The sequence below is a fragment of the Oryctolagus cuniculus genome, chromosome X (assembly GCF_051225735.1).
Source record: "Oryctolagus cuniculus isolate XC-2025 breed Fujian yellow rabbit chromosome X, ASM5122573v1, whole genome shotgun sequence".
Classification (NCBI taxonomy): Eukaryota; Metazoa; Chordata; class Mammalia; order Lagomorpha; family Leporidae; genus Oryctolagus; species Oryctolagus cuniculus.
Genome location: NC_142888.1, coordinates 59,064,977 through 59,072,901, shown reverse-complemented (window position 1 = coordinate 59,072,901; position 7,925 = coordinate 59,064,977). Strand labels below are relative to the sequence as shown.

At 35.4% G+C, this 7,925-nt stretch overlaps 1 non-coding gene across 1 annotated transcript; it reads right to left on the bottom strand.

Annotated features, from left to right (window-relative positions):
* Positions 1 to 1,919: 1,919 nt before the first annotated feature.
* Positions 1,920 to 2,013, bottom strand: LOC127485032 (small nucleolar RNA SNORD116). The gene has a single exon (XR_007912235.1). It is a non-coding gene; the product is annotated as a small nucleolar RNA SNORD116 (small nucleolar RNA).
* Positions 2,014 to 7,925: the final 5,912 nt, after the last annotated feature.

Genomic DNA, 7,925 nt, shown 5'->3' with positions numbered 1-7,925 from the left:
AGCTTCCCTTACTTTTGTTATTTATCCAAACTCCCTCTATCCACTCCACCCATACCAGCCTCCAAAGTATGCACTTTGGTGTAAGATTAGACTTAGGCCTTGGAAAAAATAAGTTTTTTTAAGTTCTACAAATTTCACTTTTTCACATTAAAATAGTCCTACTTCATTGCTCCATGACAGGGTTCCTATGAAGAATAAAATCTGATTAAATCAAATAGTACAAGTATAAAGCAAACACAGTACCTTGCTTCATCAATTAATTTTACTTTTTACTTCATACTGTCTATAGACACATAAAATGTATAGAAAGGGAGCATGCCAGCTAATTCCCCTGCTTGTCACAGTCTCCACAGCCAGGCACTTCCTAGTATTGCAGTTAAACTACTGCAATTTTGGAATTGTTTGACCCCATTTGAAAACTGAATCAATTTTCTAATTGACAAAAGATCCTGCCTTAATCTTTTTAAACAAGCCTAACGGGGCTTGAGATTAAAACTCTGTTGACCAGTATGAAATTCTATATCACACAAAGAGCCTCCCAAGAAAATGAAAAATTGCTTCAATGAAGAAGATAATTTTTACAATTTCTTAAAACAGTATTATTCACCTCAATCAATGTTTAAAATATAATGGATTTAAGCTCAATTGTTTATATGCAGTTGTATATGTATATATGTGTGTATCTGTGTATTTGTAGATGCACTTTTCTATATTATTCATAATGAGTGTTATTTTATTCTTATACAAATTAATATTATGAAGCATTTAATCACTGATTTGAAACATCTACATAAGAATAGCACTTTGATTTATGCCAATTTTCAGTGCATGGAAAATAAAATAATTACTAGATTTTCATTAACTACAAAAAATTTTAATATTTTAATTGTCCTAACTTTTAAATTATAAAAACATTAAAATTTTATATTTACTGAGTCAAACTTTTGCTTTCTCAGGTTTAGAAAAAAATGAGGCATATCAATGACTAGAAGCTAAAATCTTCTCCTATCTAAACAAAATCAGCAAATTATCTCCTGCTTCAAATTCTATTACAAGATCAAATTAAAGTATGCAATAATATTACTCCAAATTAATGAATACTAACCAGTATATTTGAGAAAGATATACAGTCTAATCCCATAAATAATCCTATAAATATATTCCTTTTACTGCTTCAGTGAAATATATATTTGGAGCCTAAGGTCGCATTAAATAATAAGATAAATAATAAAATATTTAAGTGACAATAAACTGTCAATAATACAAAGTAAGTAGGCATTATTTATTTTAAAGTTAAAATAATCCCTAAATGGGAGTAAACACTAAGACAATAATTAATATGTAAAAAGGAGAAATCTAGAGAGAAATATGGGAAGTAGATTTCTCATTATCTTTTCATATAAATATTATTCACTTCTTAAATATTCATTGGAAAATGTGCAGTAAGGATTCTGCTTTATTGATAATGTAATATTTGTACAAATAATTGAAACAAAAATTTCAAATGAAAATAAGTGATAGCATATAAATAATACAATATATTGTTTGTCATTTTATTTTGCTATGTGGATTTTTGACAGTAACATTGGGTTTGGGGATATTTCTAATTAGAATAATTGATTTATAATATTCTCATCTCTTATAAAAACACCACCCAGATTTATATTTATAATTATATTATGCAGCTTAAATTTCATAGGAAAAACTGTTATTCACAATATTATCCAGCAATAACACACAAAAGTTTTGTTATATGGTGGATTAGTATAACTCACTAGGTATTTTGACAGTGTGACTGTTATGTTGAACATGGAGAAATACATCCTCAGAGATACTGATGACCTAAAATTAGAATTGCTGCAGAATGGCACTCACATTAAAATTTTCTGGAGGCAGCTCTAGGGCTCGTGCCTTTGACATCATCTCAGTTAAACTGAGAAAGACGGTTATGAGTTTTTAATCATTTTATTCAGCTTTTCTGAGCAGTGACTATGGTGGAGTCACCATCAATCCACCTTCTACATATTAATCTCATTTAATATTTAGTCTATTATTATTATTGACCTTGGACAACATCAATAATTTTCAAAGACAAAAAAAATCACAGAGGATCCAGAGCTGTGGCATGCGGGTAAAGCTGCTGCCTGCAGTGCTGGCATCCCATATGGGTGCCGGTTCGAGTCCCTGCTGCTCCACTTCTGATCCAGGTCTCTGGTATGGCCTGGGAAAGCAGTAGAAGATGGCCCAAGTCTTTGGGCACCTGCACCCATGTGGGAGACCCGGAAGAAGCTGCTGGCTCCTGACTTCAGATTGGCATAGCTCCGGCCACTGGGGAGTGGACCAGCAAATGGAAGGGCTCTCTCTCTCTCTGTCTCTCTCTCAGCCTCTTTGTAACTTTGCCTTTCAAATAAAATAAATAAATCTTTAAAAAAAAAAGAAAAATTGCACAAAATTTACAGAGATTTTCAGCAGTAAAGGAAAAATCAAAAAAGGACTCAGAACGAAGCCGTTCTTATGTAAAAACTGTAAGCAACCGAGACTTAAAAGTAACTGACATTTTATTACTTCATGCATTTTATTCTCATCTGTATTTCAAGTTCTATACAAGAGATATTCGCTAACCAATATTGTAATACTATATTGATTTTGCAAAAATGATGATAAATAGTTTGAATCAACTTGGCGAATTTTGAGACTTCTTAAATCACCTAATTTTTAGTTAAAACATAGTTACATCATAAACATGAGAAAATCAAACTGCTCCTGAAACTACTAACTTCATATACAAACACAGAAAGTAATTTCAATTTGACCGATCATTTACTTTTGTGTCTCTTTTCTTCCCCCCAAAAATAACCAGTGCATAATTGATTTATATCAAATGCAGTCTATGAGGATAAGTGATCTTAAAACAATTGAGCAGAGAAATATGCAACTGTATCCTCACAGAAATATAATACATTTACTCTTTCATTTTCTGTGACCTTTTGAAATGTCAGGACACTGAGAAAATATTCTTATCAGTTTCCTCTTTTAAAATTACATTATTCATGGATGTGTGAATTTGTCCAAAGATAAGGCTGTAATGAAAAGCTATCTTTTCTTAGTTAGTAGACATTCAATCAATAACTGATGAACTAAGGAGGATTCCTTTAAATAATTTAGTAGGACTTAAAGTTTCATATCCTTGGAGAATAATGTAGCACAAATTGGTTTTGTTTGGTTAAATGACCCTCTCAATGACACCATGAGACTCTTTGTATTTAGGAAAAGCTTTCTGTCTTTTTAAAAAAATTCCTTGTAGTCTGATCATCCTCCTAGCCCCACCCCCAGTTTGGATCTCAAGCTTTAAGACCAAAATAGCCTATAAACTGAACTGGAAATTCAAATGACATCAGAGCAATACTTATCCACTTGGTGCTCATCATAGTACAAGAAATTGATGCATTTTCCAGTAAAAATTTAGATCAAGACCCATGAGTTTGAACTAGAAAGTGCTCCTTGTTTTCTCACAAATAAATGTCCTGTAAAAAGAAAATCTAAAATTTTGCCTAACAACAGTAATTTGTGGAGGAAAAATATTACTATTATTTATTTTCAATTGTTCTATAGAATATAACTATGAATGTGATGTTTAGTGACATAGATAAAAAGCTAGAATTTCATCCTAAATTTGCTTAATTTAAAAGGTGAATTATTTACTTTGTAATGAAACTGGAGATAAAATTAAATTTACAGCACAGTGGGTCAAATCTGATAGTTATTGACCCTAAAGATTCCCTAAAACTATTGAACCAAACAAGTAGCGTATATTCAGAACTAAAGCAATATTTCACTAGATTAGAATCCTTGTTACATTATCTATGTATATATCCTGCCAATAGTCATATAAATTCTATGGCAAGTAGACATTAACTTGGCCCTCCATGACTCCTACTTCCTGTTGTTGTTCATACCTTAATGGAATACCCTCTTCTTCTTCTTTATTTTTTTTAAGATTTATTCATTTGTTTGAGAGGCAGAATCAGAGAGATAATGGGGAGAGACAATGAGAGAGAGAGAGAGAGAGAGAGAGAGAGAGAGAGAGAAAATCTTCCCTTGCTGGTTCAGTCCATAAATGGCCACAATAGCCAGAAGCTGGGCCAGGCAGAAACCTGAAGCCAGGAGCTTCTCCTGGGTCTCCCACTTGAGTGGGAGGGGCCCAAACACTTGAGTCATCTTCTGCTGATTTTCCCAAGCCATTAGCAGAGAGCTAGATTGGAAGTGAAATAGTGGGGCTAGGAAACGGTGCCAATATGGGATACCTGCATTGCAGGCTGCACCCTTTTACCTGCTGCGCCACAGCGCAGACCCTATACTCTCTTCTTGAGTGCAGGTGGGACCTGTGTGTTGTTTCTGAACAGAACAATTTAGCAAAGCGATGTGTGGCCACTCTCCATATAAACCACATTATATGAAAATTCCATCTCTGTGCAATTTTTTTTCAAAGATTTATTTATTTATTGAAAGTCGGAGTTACAGAGAGAGAGAGAGAGAGTCTTCCATCCGCTGGTTCACTCCCCGATTGGCAGCAACAGCTGGAGCTGTGCTGATCCGAAGCCAGGAGCTAGGAGCTTCCTCTAGGTCTCCCACATGGGTGCAGGGGCCTAAGGACTTGGGCCATCTTCTACTGCTTTCCCAGGCCACAGCAGAGAGTGGGATTGGCAATGGAGCATCTGGGTCTTGAACCAGTGCCCATATGGGATGCCGGCGCTTCTGGCCAGGGTGTTAATCCACTGTGCCACAGCGCTGGCTCCACTGTGCAAATTTTTTTGCATGATATGTAGACACATCTTTTAATTCCACTTGTCCATAAACTCTTTTAAGTCCCTTAATATGTGTTGTTTTTCGGTATTAATTATTATTTATTATGCATCAATGTAAAATTAATTATAAACACTTAAAACAGTTAAATCAAAGTTTCAATAATGCTGGGTGATGGCAAATTATAAAGTATCTTTACACTTCTGTTTTATAAAAGGACTTAAATATTTTACTTATTCCCTAAAATAGCATCTGTGAATTCTATTCCAACACTGATTTACACAAATTTCTACACGTGTGGCCATAAGTAAACACATATCACAATTCAGTGTTAATATTGATGTCTACCTTTTATATAGCATCTTATTAAATACATAGGACAAAAGATTTGTCAACTTTATAAAAATTTAAGCTGTGTTAGGAAAGCAGTCTATGCTGTGCTTTTCATTATTCTGGTACATTTTTCTCTGTTAATTCACATCTTACCTGGTTGTTTCTGAAATACAGTCTGTGATTTTAAAAAAGATTCCTAATTCTTATTAAAGAGGATAAATCTCTGTGGCATCACTACTTTAACTTTTTAAAGACAGTGCTCAATAAAGATGTAATTTTCAAAGCAAAGATATTTAAATTGTTCTGGGATTAGTCTTTCCTTCATGCCATTTGCTTATTGTACTGGTATAAATGGAAAATCAAAAGTACTGCCAGGCTTTCTCAACACAGCATATTGGATTGTCCTTCCAACAGCTAGCTCTCCTTCTAGTTGGGCTACATTTAATAGATATTGAGCAAAACATTTCTATGTTTCCTACTTAAAGATCAAAGGGTTTTGAAATATTTATTTGCTTTATTTGAATGGCAGAGTTACAGAGAGAGAGGGAGGGAGAGAGAGAGAAGAGAGATTCGCCTTCCAGTGTTTCACTCCCCAAATGGTCGCAATGGCCAGAGCTGGGCCAGACTGAAGCCAGAAGCCAGGAGCTTCTTCTGGGTCTCCCATGTGGGTGCAGGGAACCAAGCACTTGGAACATCCTCCACTGCTTTCCTAGGGGCATTAGCAGGGAGCTGGATAGAAGCAGAGTAGCTGGGACATGAATGAATACTCATATGGTATGTTGATGTCTCGGGTGGCAGCTTTACCTGCTACACTACAGTGCCTGCCCTCAGAGACCAAAGTTTTAAAAGAAAAAAAAAAAGACATGAGGAGCAAAAAATAGAGACCCATAAGGACGTTTCCTTTTCATGATCTCCCAAAACCCAATATCCTGACTTTTTAGCTCACACTTTTTTCTTCCTATTAAATTATTTTGAATCTTCATTGCATCTTCTCTCCTTTTCCCTGAATGCTATCTTTACTAACAAACTGATTCATTTATTTGGATTATTGGAACAGCAAGAGTATAAATTTAAATACTGCCTTCCCCTGTCATTTACCTTTGTTTTATCCTCAGTATAAATGGAGCCAAATTCAGGCAGCACTGCACCTCACTGTCCCACACAAAGAGTTTACCTTATCCATCTAACAGCACCCAGAAAAAAACAATATGAAACATTATTCACCAGTGTCTGATGTACCATTAAGGAGTTGTGAGGAAAAAATATATTTAGAACTCAATAGGCATGGGTTTGAATCATCCCTCAGAACCATAGTAGTTGTGCTACCTGGAAGATGGACTTCTCCTTGTTACTTCCTGTACCACACGTCTTCTGAGGTTGAAAGTAGAAGACCTATGTAACTTTTCTGTACATATCATAACCCGACATTATTTTATACAAAATATGTACATATTAGTCACATATCACAGAAACAAGGACCTGTGCCGCAATTCAATATAATCAATACTACATCCCTTGTTAAACATTTCCTGTACTCCATCAGTCCAATCTCAACATGACTTGCTTTGAAAAGAGTCTCTTGTTCGTTTGAAAGGCAGAGATAGAGACAGAGATACAGAGCTTCCATCTGCTAGTTCACCCCCCAAGTGGGTATAACAGCCAGGTTTGTGCCAGGCCGAAGCCAGGAGCCAGGAATTCCATTCAACATAGCTTAATCTCTTTAATTTGCATAAGAAGGGGCATGCCTATAGAGTGTCCCTTATCAGATCAATTCCAATTGTAGAATCCGTATTTTTTGTTTGTTTTCTTTCTCTATTTGCCCACTGAACATAGTATACCCAAGAGATGCCTCAGTTATTTCCCTGTGTTCCATACATACTCCTTCCTGTTTTCCTCTGTATAGTAGCAACTTAGTTACTCATGGTGATTAATGTCAGTATTCCCCATCAATATGGCACACCTTCTTTTGCCTGTTTATCCACCAGTAAGAGGAACTTAAACTTCATTTTACGTTCCATGGATCCTTTACTGTGTCTTCTGATAGAAGTGTTTACCTATCACACTTGGAAACAGAAAGAAACCCCAGAAAGCTGAGATTGCATAGACAGGAAAAGCAAATTTCCCACGTTGATTACGTGAAGTGATGTGCTGAGCAGCCAGGCTTCCTGCCAACCCTTATTTCCCAGACTACATGCTTTAGCTTTGGGGAACATATTACTCATGGCTTCAGTTTATCCAACAAATTTTAGGGGATAATACACCAAAATTAAAAGATATTGTCCCAGTACTGGTACTTTAGCCTAACTTTTACTACATCATTCCAGCATTTTACTCAACTTTCTGTTTATAGTAGCATGGTATATTTTTGGATCAGAGGGTATTATGGACATGTGCCCATTATTTCATGTCCTTTGGCCTAAAACTTGATGTTCTAGTCTGAAGCAGTGTTACACACAGTGAGGTTGGTCCTGTCCACCCTCACCTTAAACTTATCAAGTGGCTTGTCTTCTACTATTCCTCTGGTGAGCATGGAAGATACTGGCTTAATTGCATTGTCAACTACTTATAAATAGTCTGTGCTTTTTTTCCCTACTGAGGATTAACTTCATGTACTTTTACTTACTAGGCAAGGGTGAAAGTGAAGTATATATATCCATTTAACAGCAAAAGTCTAGAAGGACTGGTGTATAAACCCAATAAAAATGAGAGAGAATATAAGAAAGATCTTATAATACATGGGCAGTCAATATAATAAACCTATTTTAAAGCACACTGAGATACCATTCAAA